The 19,167-nt window shown below is 46.0% G+C and overlaps 1 protein-coding gene across 1 annotated transcript in view; it reads right to left on the minus strand.

Annotated features, from left to right (window-relative positions):
* STS (steroid sulfatase) overlaps positions 1-19,167 on the minus strand; it is an 86,045-nt gene that overhangs the window by 42,777 nt on the left and 24,101 nt on the right. The window lies entirely within an intron of this gene.

Consider the following 19,167-nt stretch of genomic DNA (forward strand, 5'->3'; position numbering starts at 1 on the left):
AAAGGTTAGCCATGGAATTAAGTAGCATCTGTAAGCATCATTTGAACCTCTAGGCATCATGGGCAATCCTGCAGGGAGACTCGATAAAGCGCTCTAGAGGAACGAGGCTCACAGACTATGAGCCCTTTGGAGGAACATGCTAGCAGACAGAGGGAAGATTATTGCAAGCATCAGCTGGCCTTGGTCTTGAGGTCATTAAAACAGTGTAGTAGATGCCATCTGTATGTGTTAATATACGATCATTGTTTTTCTCCTTTGAACTTACTTCACTCTGTATGAAAGACTCTAGGTTCATGCACATCACTACAAATGACCCGATCTTGTTCCCTTTTTATGGCTGAGTAATATTCCACTGTATATATGTAGCACAACTCTTTAATCCATTGGCCTAGAGGAGTCAGATGAGGGGGTAGGGATGAGGTTCGAGAGGGAGGGGATAATATATATCCCTACAGCTGACATGTTCTACAGCATAAACTAACTCATCACTGTAAAGCAATTATTCTCCAGTTAAAGAAAAAGAAGCCTACTAGCTTTCCTCGTCATCTGGGAAAAAACTAAACCATCAGGGCTCCTCTTATATGAGGAAGCATCTCTATAAACACTTTTTGATGAAGGACCTCTCTAATAGTTACCATAGATACCCAGGTCTAAAACTGCCCATCATGAAAAATCTATTTTCCTCACACTTTTCTTTTCCTCATCTTTTTTTCCCCAAACAGCATGTTCTAGACTAACCCTGACATACTGTTGTTGTTATTTACTCACTAAGTGGTGCCTGACTCTTTGTGATCCCATGGACTGTGGCCCACCAGGCTCCTCTGTCCATGGGATTCTCCAGGCAAGAACACTGCAGTGGGTTGCCCTTCCCTTCTCCACAGGATCTTCCCCACCTGGGGATCAAACCCGGGCCTCCTGCATTACAGGCAGATCCTCTACTGTCTGAGCCACCAGGAAAGTCTAGGAAGTGGCTGACCCAAAAGAAAGAGTGAAGTCTGATTCCGAAGCCCAGACTCTCAAAGCCAGCACAGCTGGCTGATGAACAGACCCATGCATGGCATGGCATGATAGCTCCTCTCTCCATCGCAGTCGTCCAGGAAGACGGGACGTGAGTACGGAGCACGGATGACCCTACACCAGACACGACTTCATCAACTGGTAAAGGCGGGCCCAGGACACATGGCGCTTGACTGCACTTTTCTCTCTTTATACCTCAAATTTTTCATAAGAAAAAAAAACAACAGAAGCGAGCTGAAGATGGAAGAATGGGCTGAAACACAGCCTCTCTGATTAGGAAGCTCTCATCTGGGCTTCCCTCATAAGTCAGTTGGTAAAGAATCTGCCTGCAACATGGGAGATGTGGGTTCCATCCCTGCATTGGGAAGATCCCCTGGAGAAGGGAAAGGCTACCCACTCTGGTATTCTGGCCTGGAGAATACTATGGACTGTAGAGTCCATGGGGGTCGCAGAGAGTCAGACACAACTGAGCGACTTTCACTCAACTCACTCATCTACTCTCAAATCAGAAGAAAATGATGGTCAGGCTACAAGTATCTAATTTATAATTTCCACAGAGATGCCTTATAGTCCCACGGTGCTAGCTTCATTTGGCCAATGCATACAATTAGTTATACTGTGAAGTATTAAAGGGTCTGAGTTGGTTTTCTGAGGCCTGCTAAGAGCTTTAAATGCTTCTCAAGTGGCTCAGCTGTAAAGAATCTGCCTGCCGATGCAGGACACACGGGTTCGATCCTTGGGTCGAGAAGATCCCCTGGAGAAGGAAATGGCAACCCACTCCAGTATTTTGGCCTCGAGAATCCCACAGAGGAGCCTGGCAGGCTGCAGTCCATCGGGTCGCAAAGAGTCAGACAGGACTTAGGAACTAAACAGCAAGCACAAAGAGTATTTAGACCTTACCTCTGCCTCTTCCATTTGCACCCAACAAGCTTATAAGAAAGCCTACGGGCTCCTTCCCTCAGTGCCCACGGGGGGTTCAAACCATACCAGCTCCTACCTACATGCAGGAACCCACATCTAGGAGCCAGCTTCTACCCCCCGACAACGGCTTATTTGTCTCCTTTCCCCATCTCCTGAAAGCCATCTTCACAGCAGCCTAGCAGCTACCCTGCTCTGTCCAGAAAGTCTTGTCACGTGGGAGTTACAACCCTTTCCATATCGTCTTGGTGTGGCTCAAGGATCATTCATCTTGACGGGGGACCCACATTTTGGGGTGAGGTCCAATTCGTCGGTGTAGGATAATCACAACCAGAACTCTACAAGCACACCAGGTGTCCTTGGCAGCAGAAGTAACAACTGAAGAGGCTTCCCTGGTGGTCCAGGGCCTAAGTGACTCAGTGGTGAAGAATCTGCCTGCAGGAGATGCAGCTTTGATCCCTGGGTCGGGAAGATCCCCTGGAGGAAGGGAATGGCAACCCACTGCAGGATTCTTGTCTGGAGAATCCCCATGGACAGAGGAGCCTGGCGGGCTGAAGTCCATGGGGCTGCAAAGGAGTCGGACACGACTGAGCGACTAAACCACCACAACCCAGTGGCCGACACTCCACGCTCCCAATGCAGTGGGCCCGGGTTCCATCCATGATGAGGGAACTGGAGCCCACCGGCTGCAGCTGAGAGTTCAGAGGTCACAGCTGGAGACACCACGTGCCACGGTGAACATCGGCCATCCTGTGTGACCTTGTGTGCGGCAACTAAGATCCTACTCAGCCAAATAAATTAATATTAAATTTAAAAAGACAATAACCAAATATGGGTAATTGGCCACATAAATAAATATTAAATTAAAAAAGACAATAACCAGATATGGGTAATTGGCCAAATAAATATTTTTTAAAAAGACAAAATTTAAAAATTAAAAATTAAAAAAATAAAATAAAAAAGACAACAACTGAATATTGGTAATCGGCCAAATGAATAAATGTTTTAAAAAGACAAGAACTGAATATGGGTGATCCTATCCAGCAGACAGATCACACACCCCCTGGAGTCAGACCCGCCACCCCGAGGACTGCACTCTGACTGACTTCCTCCAAAAAGGGGGGGTAAAAAGATACAGAGTCCACCCTCCCCGGAGGTGGCAGACATGATTTCCAATGCAAAAGCAACATCCGATTCATCTGTCACTAGACATATTCTTGCTCTCTGATTGCAACGCCACAGGCTAGAGGACGTTCAGTCTCTCTCAGTGCTTCATTCTGTACGATAAACATTCCTGGAAGCCATGCCGTGGAGATGAACGTCGTCCTCAGGATCAGGGGATAAGATGCGCAGGACTGTTTCAGCGAGTTGTCTCCCGTGATCAATCATCGCCAGCCAGACGTTTATTAGGCTGTGCTTTGGTTCAGCTCCACAAACCACCTGTGCGCCCAGGATTGGGGTAATTGGACTCTGACACTAATTTAAGGCTTATCACTTCAAGAATGGTAATTAGTTTAATGAGTTGGCACAGGAAGGAGCAACAAGGCAGAGATATAACCCCCACATAGACTCTGATGGAGAAGGAAATGGCAACCCGCTCCAGTATTCTTGCCTGGAGAAACCCATGGACAGAGGAGCCTGGTGGGCTGCTGTCCATAGGGGTTGCTCAGAGTCGGACACGACTGAAGCGACTTAGCATGCACGCATGCACTGGAGAAGGAAATGGCAACCCGCTTTAGTATTCTTGCCTGGAGAATCCCAGGGACGGAGGAGCCTGGTGGGCTGCCATCCATGGGGTCGCACAGAGTCGGACACAACTGAAGCGACTTAGCTGCAGCAGCATACACTCTGAAGGAAGAGGGACCCTTTGGGGGCCTTCCTTGGTGGCTCGTGGGGAAAGAATCTGCTGGTCAGTGCCTTTGATCCGTGGTCTGGGATCAAACTTGGGCTTGATCTCTGGTTCGGGAAGATCCCGCATGCCAAGGGGCAACAAAGACCATGTGCCACAATCCTGAGCCTGCGCCCTAAAACCCTGGAGCTGCAACTCTTGCAGCCCACGCGCTCTGCAGCCCATGCTCCAAAACTAGAGAAGCCCCGCAATGAGAAGCCCACAGCCCACAACTCGAGAGCAGCCCCCATCCCTGCAACTAGAGAAAAGCTCGTGCAGCCACGAAGACCCAGCCCAGTCAAAAATAAAAAGAACTGCAAAGAGAATGTGTGAAAAAAAAATTTACAAAAAAAAAAAAAAAAAAAAGAATGCCCCTTTGAGTGCACGTAAAAATTTCTAAGTATTAATAAAAAGACACAGATCAGGGTTTCACTTCCTTGTGCTGTAACTGGTATTTACAAAAAGGGCATACAGCCATGCGCCTCTGTTTCAAATGAAAGTATTCTTGAATATACCTATATAGAAGTACCTTAATATAAAGGAAAATGCTATGAAGAAATATCTTTCTGAAAAAATGTGGCTTCCGTGGCAACTTCTATGAAAACAACAAAAATATTTAGAGCTTGTTTATTTATAGTTGCCAAAACCCTGGAAGTAACCGAGATGTCTTTCAGCACCTTGGTAGGTGAATGGATAAACTAAACTGTGGTCCAGCCACTCAATGTGATATTATTTATTCACCGATACAAGGAAATGAGTTATCAAGCCATGAAAAGCCATGGAAGAAAGTGGGATGCATATGACTATCACAGGAGAGCTGCGTTCCAGCGATGGGTCGCAAAGATCTCCTGGAGAAGGAAACGGCAACCCACTCCAGTATTCTTGCCTGGAGAATCCCATGGGCAGAGGCGCCTGGCGGGCTGCAGTCCGTGGGGTCACAAAGAGTCAGAAACACCTGAACAACCAGCACACACACACAGAGGTGAAAGAAGACAATCTGAAGACAATCTGAAAAGGCTGCACACGGCATGACTCAGCTCTGTGACACGCCGGAAGACGCAAAACCGTGCAGACAGTACAAAGATCAGTGCTCGCCAGGGGCCGGGGATGAGGGAGGGATGAACAGGGAGGACAAGGATCGTATTCAGTTGAGTTCAGTCGCTCAGTCGTGTCTGACTCTTTGCCACACCATGAATCGCAGCACACTAGGCCTCCCTGTCCAACACCAACTCCCAGAGTCCACCCAAACTCACGTCCATCAAGTCGGTGATGCCACCCAGCCATCTCATCCTCTGTCGTCCCCTTCTCCTCCTGCCCTCAATCCCTCCCAGCATCAGAGTCTTTTCCAATGAGTCAGCTCATCAGGTGGCCAAAGGATTGGAGTTTCAGCTTCAACATCAGTCCTTCCAGTGAACACCCAGGACTGATGTCCTTTAGGATGGACTGCTTGGATCTCCTTGCAGTCCAAGGGACTCTCAACAGTCTTCTCCAACACCACAGTTCAAAAGCATCAATTCTCAGTGCTCAGCTTTCTTTATGGTCCAACTCTTACCTCCATACATGACCACTGGAAAAACCATAGACTTGACTAGACGGACCTTTGTTGGCAAAGTAATGTTTCAGTTTTTTAATATGCTGTTTAGGTTGGTCATAACTTTTCTTCCAAGGAGTAAGCATCTTTTAATTTCATGGCTGCAACTATTGTGTATGATACTGTAATGATTACACATTTGCCCTAACCCATAGATGGTCCATTGGAAAAGACCCCGATGCCAGGAAAGGTTGAGGGCAGGAGGAGAAGGGGACGACAGAGGATGAGATGGTTGGACGGCATCACCGACTCGATGGCCATGAGTTTGAGCAAGCTCCAGGGGTTGGTGATGGACAGGGAGGCCTGGCGTGCTGCAGCCTATGGGGTCAAAAAGAGCTGGACACGACTGAGGGACTAATAAAAGGCACAAATCCAATAGTGAACTATAACGACAACCATGCATTTTAACTGATATTAATGGGGTTGCAAAGAGCTGGACAGAACTGAGCAACTAAACTGAACGGAATGTATCAATACTGGCTCATCAAAAGCAACACACACACTGTGCTAAGGTGGTCTAATGTTTGGACTTTTGCCTTCCAATGCAGGGGGGTGTGGGTTCAATCCCTGGTTGGGGAGCTAAGATTCTACAAAAAGACAAATGAACGAGAAAAAAACAAAAACAAAAACCAGAAGCAATAGCATAACAAATTCGATAAGGACTTCAGAAATGGTCCACATCAAGAAAAAAGAGAGAGACAGAGAATACAGCAAATCGTGTGCAGAAGAAATGAATATAGAAAAATTCTCTCTACTTTCTGCTCTGTTTTCCTGTAAACTTAAAACTGCTATACAAAGAAACATAGTCTACTACGAATTGCAGTCCCGGGGTTAGGACTTTATGTTTTCACTGCTGAGGGACCGGGTTTGATCCCTTCCTGGAGAAGGAAATGGCAACCCATGCCAACATTTTTGCCTGGAGAATTTCATGGACAGGGGAGCCTGGCGGGCTACAGCCCATGGGGTTGCAAAGAGTCAGACATGACTGAGCAAGTAACACTGGGGGAACTGGGGTCTGGCAAGCTGCTTGGCTTGTTTAAAAAAAAAAAAAGTAATAAGATACAATATTACAATAAGCAAACATGTCTTTAAACTGTCTGCTAATTTTTAAAAGATGCCTTTCAAATGCCCTGTTGGTTCCCACACATCGTCATCCCGCATTCAACTCGTGTTGACAAAAAGCCTACTGAAAAAGGGATAAAAACCAGATTGTGCAGAGGGGTCGGGGACGGTGGACATTTGATCCCAGATCCCCCTGGTTGATTGCTGCCTTTCAAGGCAGCTACATTCCCCTGTGACAGTTTTCCCTGCAGGCTGTTTTCAAACCCAGACAACCCAGCAGCCGCACACACTACACAGAATCCTTCTACTAAAATATATCTCACATCTTCCCTCATCTTCACACTCCTCCCTAGATATCTCCTCCAAATTCCAATATTTTCAAACAACCAGGATAAGCTATTTCCTTTGCCCCCACCCATTGCTTCGATCCATCGCCTAGAGTGATAACTTGGTCATTTTCATCAAGAGGACCATATACCACTGGACTGGGATTAAGAATCCCAGAGAATCTAGCTGATGCTCCCACGCACGGATACCTGAAAAAGCATCGCATTTCTGATTCTCTTTCAGTTCTTTTTCCCCCTGAGAGAGGCACCCTCGTATCTCATGCTATTTGGGTCTTAAACGCCAGAATCTCATCTGAAAAGCCCATTAGCCATTAGATGTTTCATGACATTGATCCTATAAAGGTCTAACATATTTCTCGTCTAAAAAATTCTGCAGTGAAATCTTCTGTGGGAACAAACGCCGCTGTATTATTCTTGCTTTCAGAACCACATGCTGCAAGTCAGAGGTCCGCAAATATTATCTTTCAGAGGTTCTCCAGGTATAATGACACCAATTTATATCGGATGATAGTTCTGAATTACCGGTGGAGGGCTGCAGGGTAGTGTATAAATGAAATGTTTTATTTCCAAAGCTTCCCCACATTCTTCCTGAAAATGAAACAAATACAGAAAGCAAGCCATTTTCAAGAGCACTTTGTTATCTAACTGGAGACAGCAAGATTGAGTGTATCGGTGGGAGGGCGGCTTGCTGTCAAGGGTTCGGTCATTTTAAAGCAGAAATCTGGGAAGTGTGAAAATGACGGTCCCTTCCTCCCACGGGTGTGAACGCAGGTTGAAAGACGCCTGCGTTCTGGAGAATTTGTCCCTTCCACTGATTGATGCCACAAGCAAGAATCATGCCACGTGCCACTGTGACGGGCAAAGTGAGACAGAAGGTTTTCCAGTCCTCAGCCGGAACCCTAGGTCTTGCCTGAGACAGAGTTGCCGTCATGGGGAATTAACTGTTCAGGGTCTGGCTCCCAGGTCCCAAGTCCTGGGTCCCTGGTTTGCTCACTGCGGTTGCTGACCTCTGAGTGGGTGCACGCATGCTAAGTTGCTTCAGTCGTGTCTGACTCTGTGACCTTATGGGCTGCAGCCCTTCAGACTCCTCTGTCCATGGGATTCTCCAGGCAGAACACTGGAGTGGGTGGCCATGCCCTCCTCCAGGAGATCTTCCCGACCCAGGGATCGAACCCAGGGTCTTCCTGCATTGGCAGGTGGGTTCTTTACCACTAGCGCCCCCCGGGAAGCCCCTCCAAGTTGGAGGTCATAACATATAGCGGTAGAGGGTTGCCATGAGTGATGACAGAGACCTGCATCGCAAACCCTTAGCCCTGGACTATGAGCACTCAGTGCAGCTTAGCTCTTCTTATAGAGGAGTTAAAAATCAGAGTTAAGCCATCAGCTTGCCTGACATCAAAACTACAACGAGGTACTACCTCCCACAGGTCAGAATGGCCATCATTAAAAAGTCTACACATGTTAGAGGGGTTGTGGAGAAATGGGAACCCTCCAACACAGCTGGTGGGAATGTAAGTTGGTGCAGGACAGTATGGAGGTTCCTCTAAAAACTAAAAATAGAGCTACCGTATGATCCTGCAATCACACGCCTGGGCATATTTCTAGAGAAAACCATAATTCAAAAAACATACATGCACCCCAATGCTCACAGCAGCAATATTTACAATCACCAAGACTTGGAAGCAACCTACCCGTCCAGGGAGAGAGGAATGGACAAAGAAGACGAGCCACATATACAAAGTGGAATATTACTCAGCCATAAAAAAGAACGGAATAAGGCCACCTGCAGCAACATGAAAGGACCTCGAGCTTGTGATACCGAGTGAAGTTAAAGAGAGAAAGACAGACATCATACGATATCGCTGTATGTGGAATCCAAAAAATGATGCAAATTAATTCATTCGTAAAACAGAAACAGACTCACAGACATAAAAAACCCACTTGTAGCTAGCAAAGGGTCGGGAGAAGGGATAAATTATGAATTTGAAATGAAAAGATATACACTACTTTACATAAAGCAGATAAACCACAAGGACCTACTGTATAGCGCAGGGAACTATATTCAATATCTTATAACAATCTGTAACAGGAAAGAATCTGAAGAAGTTGTGTGTGTCTATATAAAACTGAATCACTTTGCTGTATACCTGAAACATTGTAAATCAACAATACTTCATTAAAAAAAATTTTTTTAGTCAACTTGTCTAAGGGAAGATTTGCAATTTCAGTAAATCTGGCTTTTCTCTTGTTTCCTATAAGGTAGGTGGATCCAGGCAAAATATGGAAACAAAAACACCATGACGTCGTTATTCACTCTTCTGGAAACACCGAGCTCATTAAGGAAAGGGACTATCTCCTAAAGCAGACACCCACCATGAATAATTAAGAAAGAATTTCCACCTACTCAGTGTAATTCAGGGAACACAGGCAATGCTAAAAAATTCCCCTAAAAGTATTTCACTAAGTCCTTCCTGTGATCAACAGGTGAATGATGGAACGCAAATGTTCGGGAAGAGGGTAGGATCTGAAGACAAATGAGAGAGCATCTATTAATAACTGCAGCAGCTGGTGGTGGCTACGACTCTCTGCAGGGCTTGGGGAAACACTAGGTGATATTGGGAGTAAGCTTCACCCTATGTTCTATGCGCCCCTGAATCAGTTACCAGGAGAGAGAAATTATGCTGTCATTGACCCTACAAAGGCAATTCTCTGTTAGCTTACATGGGATTAGAAGCATAGCCAACAGGGCTATCTTTGTCAATGTACTGACACTGTGCGCCTGCTCAGCTGTGTCCAATGCTTTGCAGCTAGCTCTGTAGGCCACCAGGCTCCTCTGTCCTTTGTCCAGGCAAGAAGACTGGAGTTTGGGTTGCCAATTTCTCCTCCAAGGGATCTTCCTGACCCAGGGATCCAACCATTGTCTTCTGCATCGGCAGGCAAACTTCTTACCACTGAGCTACCTGAGAAGACCTTTACGATGTTGTTCTTGCTGTTCATTTGCTCAGTCGTGTCCGACTCTTTGCAACCCCATGGACCGCAGCACGCCAGGCTTCCCTGTCCATCACCAACTCCTGGAGCTTGCTCAAACTTACGTCCATCGAGTTGGTGATGCCATCCAACCATCTCATCCTCTGTCACCCCCTTCTCCTGCCTTCAATCTTTCAAGGTCTTTTTCAAATGTTCTTCAAATCAGGTGGCCCAAGTACTGGAGTTTCACCTTCGGCATCCGTCCTTCCCATGAATATTCAGGATCGATTGCCTTTACTGGTTTCATCTCCTTGCAGTCCAAGGCACTGGCAAGAGTCTTTTCCAGCACCATAGTTTGAACGCATCAATTCTTTGGTGCTCACCCTTTTTTACGGTCCAGCTCTCACATCCATACATGACTACTGGAAAGACCATAGCTATGACTAGATGGACCTTTGTTGGCAACGTAATGTCTCTGCTTTTTAATATGCTTTCTAGGCTGGTCATAGCTTTGACTAAATACAATAAAGAGATAATTAGGATGATCAGGGTAACTAAGAAGCATGAAGCTGCGAGATGGAAATGTTGTTTTCTCTGAACGATCCTTTCCTGACGTGGCTTCACTTCCCACGCTGCCTCCAGGAAATTCATCCTTATTGTGTGTTGCTGCTGGTTGCTATGAGAACACGGTGATTTCCCATCTGAAGCCCATCTCTGCCCTCATCGCAGCTCTGCTGTGAGACGGATTTCCTCCTCCAGCGTTTGTTCTCTATCACCTGGGATGCTTCCAAGGCTCTGCTTAACCATCTTTTCTGATTAACAATAAATTGTGTTTTCCCACCCCCACCCCCGCCCAGGGTGTTGCATGGGATGGAAATGATTTGAATAACTCCAACCAGTCCTCATTCTCAGCGAGCACAGCTGTGCTTTCGCGCACGTACATAATAGCAGCATTACCGCGTGTGTTCAGTGGCATCGCACGTGTGAGTCTGGGTGGGGGGGATCAAAGCCAACGTGCCCGCAGGTCAGAGGAAGGCTCTGCAGTCAGTGTCTGTGGCCGTTGCGTCCCCAGGAGGATAAGCATCACAGAGAACTGGTTGACCTGGGCAGCGGGCGCTCAGACAGCAGGCAATCGTTTCAAACGGCAGCTCTCGGAGGGAACACAGGTCTCCCTGCTCTTGAGGTAGGTACACCTGTGTATCTGCTGGTCTTCACTGGGCTGCAGAGAAGAAAGCCTGCATCTCGTTTGCTCTATGCAAAAGGCCATCGGTTGAACTTGCCAGGGGAGGTTGTCCTGGCTTTGTGATGGAGACTGACATTGCCCACTGGTCCAGGGGGCGCTTTCTATGGTCCAAGCCAGCACAGAGCTCTAGAAAGGGGTCGGCCAGAACTTCTCCAGCGATGGGAGAGATGACCGTTACACTTCCCACCTGAACAGGGCTGTGAGCAGTGCATGTCCAGGGGCGATGGACAGTGAATGACCAAGGAAACCAAGCTCTTCAGAAGGCTCTTTTTTTATGATGCCCTTCACACTATCTGTATTCATTTTCTTTTCAAACTTTAAACTGTTTTATTTTGCACTGTTGTTCAGTCGCTAAGTTGTGTCCAACTCTTTGAAACCCCCGTGGACTGCAGCACGCCAGGCTTCCCTGTCCTTCACTATCTTCCAGAGGTTGCTCAAACTCACATCCGCTGAGTCAGTGATGCCATCCAACCGTCTCATCCTCAGCTGTCCCCTCCTCCTGACTTCAATCTTTCCCAGCATCATGGTCTTTTCCAATGAGTCAGCTCTTCACCTCAGGTGGCCAAAGGATTGAAGCATTTGGGGCATAGTCAGTTTATGCATTGGAGAAGGAAATGGCAACCCACTCCAGTGTTCTTGCCTGGAGAATCCCAGGGACAGGGGAGCCTCATGGGCCGCCGTCTATGGGGTCGCACAGAGTCAGATACGACTGAAGCGACTTAGCAGCAGCAGCAGCAGTTAACAATGTTGTGACTGTTTCAGGTGAAGAGTCAAGGGACCCAACAATATATATATACATGTATCCATTCTCCCCTAAACCCTCCTTTCATCTAGGTTGCCACATAACATTGACCTACTCATTTTTTAAATCTCAGGACTAGGTTTGTTTTTTTTTTCCCCCCCTTGGGCATTGGATTGGACAACCTATAAAGCTGAGGATACAAAATGGAAAATGATGCTTCTGTCTGCAGACACCTTTACATTATTCACAGATTCAACTCCTCACCATTCAAATTCAAACCTGGACATGCTGGGACTTTCCTGGTAGTCCAGTGGCTAAGATACCACACTTCCAATGCAGGGGGACTGGGTTCGATTCCTGGACAGGGAACTAGATCATACATGCCACAACCAAAGACCCTGCATGCTACAAAAGAGTTTGCATGCCTTAACAAAAGACCCTGCATGCTACAACTAAGACGTGGTGCTGTCAAATAAATACGTATTAAAAAAAAGTGGATACACTGACTACCACCCCACCAAGCTCCTCTCTTATGTCCAAGTGACCTCCAGCTTGCTGCCTGCAGTTCCTGAAATGTCCATCTAACTCTGGGGTGACATGCTGACTTCATGGGGAGAGCTCAAGCTCTTAGAAGCAATTCAGTTCTGTCCGTAAGATCCTGAACACCAAAGCCACAGGCAGAAGGGCTCTGTGGGGAATGTGAAGTCCAGGGTGACCATTTCAAATAGAAGATGAAATAGCGACAGTGATGTAAAAACCCACAAGATGGTCCAAACACCTGTCTCCTTTTCCGTCATGGACTTTTTTTTTTTTTTTTTCCCATCCATGACTTTTCTACTCAATATAATGTGGGCAAATGTACATTTTAAGCAAACATGCTTCACCCATCTGTGAAAGGGAGAGTAATAATAATAGCAATAGTAGTAATGAAGACAATAATAGCAGCTAGCATTTACTGAGTACTTGTTGCATACCCGGCACTGTGCTGACTCTACTAAGTATGTAACTTCATTTCATCTGATAATTCAACTCATTCAAGCAGGTGTTAACACATCACATAGGAGGATTTTTTTTTTTTTTAACGTTTTTACTGAATTTGTTACACTGTTGCTTCTGTCTAAAGGATTGGTTTTTTGGCCTCAAAGTCTGTGTGATCCTAGCTCCCCGACCAGGAATTGAACACCCACCCCGGGCACTGGAAAGCAAAAATCTTAACCACTGAAACCCCCCAGGGGAAGTCCACAGGCATGGGAATTATTGCTTTTGACTTTTTGACAACCGCTAATTGGGGGTCACGACTCGAAAGCAACAAGTATTCAAATCTGCTCCTCACCCCTAATTTTGATCTCACCTTTCAAATATAGACACTGGTCCTCCATGGAATACCATTTAAACGTTGCTTTAACTCCATCTCTCAAATCCTAATTTGTCCTTTCTTGCTATGCCCAGATATATTTAATTAGCAGATTAAATGTGCTAATCGGAAGAGGCTGAGGGAGAAGGCAGTGATATACAAAACACCCCTGAGATACCCAACATGGACATCCTATTGTTTTCTGCATCTGTTTAATTTTTCCTTTTCTTTTTTTTTTTAGTTGGCGGATAATTGCTTTACAGTGTTGTTGTACAGGTTTCAGCTGCACAACAAAGTGAATGAGCCATATATAAACACATCCCCTCTCCCTTGTTAGTCTCCCCCCGACGCCCTCATCCCAACTCTCCAGGTCATCACAGAGCGCCAAGCGGAGCTCCCCGCGCTGTACAGCAGCTTCCACCCAGCTCCCTGTCTTATGCACGGTCATGTACAGATGTCAGGGCTACTCCCTCGAATCGTCCCACCCTCTCCTTCCCCCGCCATATCCACAGTCTGTGTCCTACATCACTTGTCTCTGTTCCTGCCCTGGAAATAGGCTCATCAGTATCATTTCCCTAAATTCCATATACGTGTGTGTGTGTAAGTTAACATACGGTATTTGCTCTTCTCTTGCTGATTTCTTTCACTCTGTACGACAGACTCTAGATCCATCCACATCCCTACAATGGACTCAAATCCTTTTCCTTTACATGGCTGAGTAATATTCCACTCTCTATACGTACCACAACTTCTTTATCCATTCATCTCTCCATGGACATGAAGGTCACCTCCATGTCCTGGACACTGCGAAGAATACATCTCTAGAGGGTGTGAAACAAAGTCAAGAATGCAGGGATGGATGAACTCCTAGGATATGGGAGCGGGAGGAAAATCGTTGGAGGCCATTGGTCCAAAGAGTCTTGTCGTATAGATAAGCCGCAGCTGGAGAGGAGACAACGTCTACTTTCTCAATTAATTCAACAAACTATAAATCTTTTCTGGCTTCAGAGGAGCAGTGTAGCCTAGTGGCGCCTGGGCAGTCTTACACAAGTCACTGAGCCTCTCCAAACTTCACTTCCTCACCCACAGGATGATAAAAATCTCTTAGAACACCATTGTGAGATCGCCACTAAACTATCCATGTGAGGTGTTAGATAAGTGGCTGCTGCTGCTGCTGCCAAGTCACTTCAGTCGTGTCCAACTCGGTGTGAACCCATAGACGGCAGCCCACCAGGCTCCCCTGTCCCTGGGATTCTCCAGGCAAGAACGCTGGAGTGGGTTGCCATTGCCTTCTCCAATGTACGAAAGGGAAAAGTGAAAGGGAAGTCGCTCAGTCGTGTCTAGCATATACCAATTTTAGATTTTAGCTTGTGAGTCAATAAACATTTACTATTCTTCTTGTGATAGCTGTTGTGGTTCTGCAGCCAGAAATTTTATTAATCCTGTTTGACTCAACTGGGCAACTTGATTCCTCGATAATTTATGGTGTTATCTTCTTTAGGGAAATGATTTTGTGGAAGAGTGTGAAAACATACTCATTTTAATTTGAGATGTAAATTCAAGGTAAAATAATATCCATCCTGGGCTCAAGAACATAAAAATTAAGCTTCGGGCTTTGAAAAAAAATGGTAATGCGATTACAGAGTTTATGAAACCCAGAGGTTAACGATTTATAGGATAAATTAATTTGGAGAATGAAAATCAATATTCTACATAGTGAATTTCTAACTACACCTCATGGCCGAAAGTCTGGATGAACAGACTTCAACTGTTCCTGTCCCAGGGCTCTCTCCCCGTCCTAACTGCCTGACTTCGTACTGTCAGCATGTCTAACCTGAGGCTGCAAAAACTGATCTTTCTGCAGAAGATTACTATCTTGTCACAAATACTGGAAACTCACACAGGAAGGGAAGATAATCTGAAAACGTTTAAATTTTGTATATAAAACTTATGTTTTACATATATATATATTATATATGTGCTTGCTTGCATGCATGCTAAGTCGCTTCAGTCGTGTCCAACTCTTTGCGACCCTATGGACTGTAGCCCACCAGGCTCCTCTGTCTATGGGATTCTCCAGGCAGGACTACTGGAGTGGGTTGCCATTCCCTTCTCCATGGGATCTTTCTGACCCAGAGATTGAACCCACGTCTCTTACACCTTCTGCGTTGGCAGGCAGGTTCTTTATCACTCGTGCCACCTGGGAAGCATGTATATCTCCAGTGGTCATGTACGGATGTGAGAGCTGGACTATAAAGAAAGCTGAGTGCCAAAGAATGGATGCTTTTGAACTGTGGTGTTGGAGAAGACTCTTGAGAGTCCCTTGGACTGCAAGGAGATCCAAGCAGTCCATTCTAAAGGAGATCAGTCCTGGGTGTTCTTTGGAAAGATTGATGCTAAAGCTAAAACTCCAATACTGCGGCCACCTCATGTGAAGAGCTGACTCATTGGAAAAGACCCTGATGCTGGGAAAGATTGAAGGCAGGAGAGAAGGGGACGACACAGGGTGAGACGGCTGGATGGCATCACAAACTCGATGAACATGAGTTTGGGTGGATTCCGGGAGTTGGTGATGGACAGGGAGGCCTGGTGTGGGGTCACAGAGTCAGACATGACTAAGCGACTGAACTGAACTGATATGTGTTATATATATATACACACACACACATACATATATATGTATATATGTAAATGTAAGCAGGTACATTTTGCTACCCTATTATTTGATTTTCTGATATCCTAATTTATATGAAGCTTTCCAGACGTGCATATCTCAGAGACATAAAATCAAGAATAGATTAATAAGAGAAAAATTGCACTTTGGCAGATAAAGATTCATTTGCAAGAGCAAAGCAAAGAAAATCAATGCCATTGATAGAGATGGCCAAGAGGCACATGAAAAGATGCTCAACATCACTAATTATTAGAGAATCACAGACCGAAACTCTTAACGACGTATCGCCTCACACTGGTCAGAATGGCCACCATCAGGAAGTCCACAAATAATCAATGCTGGAGGCAGTGTGGAGTGGAAAACGCTCCTACACCGCTGGTGGGAATGTAAACTGGTACAGTCACCGTGAAGAACAATATGGTTGTTCCTTAAAGAACTTAACATACAGCTGCTGCTTGACCCAGCAGCCCCACTGCTGGGGGGATGCATCCAGAGAAAACCCCAATCTGAAAAGATACATACCCCCCAGTGGTCATTTCTGTTTGTTTGTTTAGTGGCTCCATTGTGTCCGACTCTTTGCGACCCCACAGACTGTAGCCCGCCAGGCTCCCCTGTCCCTGGAATTTTCTAGGCAAGAAGCAGTATTTACAATAGCTAGGACATGTGTGCTAAGTCACTTCAGTCATGTCCAACTCTGTGCGACCCTACGGACTGAACCACCCCTCCCCACCCCCCCACCCCTGCCAGGGCTCCTCTGTCCATGGGATTCTCCAGGAAAGAATACTGGAGTGGGTTGCCACGCCCTCCTCCAGGGGATCTTCCCGACCCAGGGATTAAACCCACGTCTCCTGAGTCTCTTGCACTGGCAAGCAGGTTCTTTACCACTAGCTGGGACATGGAAGCTACCCAAAAGTCCATTGACAGATAAGCGGGCAAACAAGAGGTGGTACATGTATACACAGCAGGATGTCACTCGGCCATAAAAAAAAAAAAAAAACTGAAATAATGCCATTTGCAGCAACATGGATGGCCCTAGAGATTCTCACACTAGCTAATTCAGACAAATATCATATGATATCCCTTATATGTGAGGTCAGACAAAGACAAATATCATATGATATCGCTTATATGTGAGGTCAGACAAAGACAAATATCGTATGATATCCCTTATATGTGAGGTCAGACAAAGACAAATATCGTATGATATCGCTTATATGTGAGGTCAGACAGACAAAGACAAATATCGTATGATGTCCCTTATATGTGAGGTCAGACAAAGACAAATATCGTATGATATCCCTTATATGTGAGGTCAGACAAAGAGAAATATTGTATGATATCACTTTTACATGAAATCTACAAAAATGACACAAATGAACATGTCTAGGAAACAGAAACAGACCCACTGAAATAGAGAACAGACTTCTGGTTGCCAAGGAGGAAGGGGTCGGGGGGAGGAATGGGCTGGGAGTTTGGGATTGGCAGAGGCAAAGTATTTCATATGAGACGGATAAACAAGAAGGCCCTAGTGTACAACCCAGGGAATTGTATTCAATATCCTGTGACAAACCATAATGGGAAAAGACACGAAAAAGAATATGTATATATATATATATATATGCAAGTATCACTGCATCACTGCTGTACAGCAGAAATTAACCCAACGCTGTAAATCAACCATACTTCAATAAAAAAAAAAAAATCAGGAAAGAGTCAAATAAAATGTACGGAGATGGACTTTATGGAAATAGGTTCCTTCATGACCCGGCTTGGCCCATTCTTCTACTGCTTGGGAGCAAAGAAAATGTCTCAGAGAGTCAGTCCCCTGTAAAGAGACTTTCCTTCCCAAACGCATGATTTGTCGTTCTGTGCATGCACGCTCAGGCACACACACACACACACACACACACACACACAGGTGAGTGTGCACTCTACCCTGGAGTCATCACCATCCACAACACCTGTGTTGGTCGCAACTGCATGTATACGGCCCTGCTCCCAGGTTCCCTCTCCTTCATCCCAATCGAAGCGACCGCCCCCTGCTTGATCAGTGATGCCTGCTGCAGCCTGGCTCCTGAGTGCAAGAACTCTTTTTTTTCTTTTTTTGCACACAAGCATTGCCGTGTTGGGTGAGGCACCGAAGAGCAGAAGCATCGACTCTATTGGCACCCAGAGGCACTCCCTCTCTTCCAAAGTCGACAGCAATGCCCTTTCTGGAACTCTCCTCTCTACCCACTGCCCACCCCCCTGCATCCGAACAGCAGAAGCATCGACTCTATGGGCACCCAGAGGCACTCCCTCTCTTCCAAAGTCGACAGCAATGCCCTTTCTGGAACTCTCCTCTCTACCCACCGCCCACCCCCCTGCATCCTGCCCCTGGCTTAATTACAAAGCAACACCAAGCAAAACGCAAAGGCCACGTTGTTGAGACAAGGCAAAATGACTTTTCTCAAAGTCAGCACTCGACGCTTCCGAGATCGTCAGAGACGCTTATTTCTCGTAGCTTTCTCTGTTCCGAGCGCACGGCTTATTTATGTGCTGAAAATCAGATGCATAAATGCGTAAATGAGATGGTTGTTACCGATGAGATTTGGCAGGCGGGCAACGGGGTGTCGACAGAGGTAGCTGATGGGCAATTCTGCTTTCAAATGATCAAACTTAAAAGGCTTAAAATGCCGTAACGCTGTCATTTTCGTGCTCTTCTGGCTATTGTCTTACTTCCGAGTGGAAAAAATATATATATATTATGACAGCAGTGTTCCTTCCCTAACGGTCCCGTGCGAACTGCAAACGTGGATGTGCTGCCCAAATCACAGTCTGTCACGGCCGACTCCAAGAAGAGTGTGCAGTTCAATGCCACTGAGCAATCGTTTTAAAATCGAAGTAACTGATAAAATCAGCAAACGTCTCCTTAGAGTTGATGGCTGGATCTGATGTTAGTGACCTTAATGAATGGAATTTCGTGTAAAGTGCAGCCAGCACTCGACGAACTCCAGAAACAACAGAGTTTTATTTCGTTTGAGTTTTCTGCATCACTCATATCTGGGGTACCTGACAGACAAGATCCATTTTGGATGGAGAAGGGTTTGTTTATGGGAGTAAGCTACTTGAAGACCTCACCTCTCTTTTCTCCTACTGCTTGGGGGCAAATAAAGTGACTTACACAGTCCTCTGTAAAGAGACTTTGCTCCCAAATGCTTCCATGCTAACTGAAGAGAGTCAGGGGCTTCTCTGGTGGTGCAGTGGTCAAGACTCTCTGCACTTCCAACGCCAGGGGTACCAGCTCAAAGTCTGGTCGGAGAACTAAGATCCCACATGCTGTGAGGTATGATCAAAAATTATTGTTGTTCAGGAGCTCAGTCGT

The sequence above is a fragment of the Capricornis sumatraensis genome, chromosome X (genome assembly GCF_032405125.1).
Source record: "Capricornis sumatraensis isolate serow.1 chromosome X, serow.2, whole genome shotgun sequence".
Taxonomy (NCBI): domain Eukaryota; kingdom Metazoa; phylum Chordata; class Mammalia; order Artiodactyla; family Bovidae; genus Capricornis; species Capricornis sumatraensis.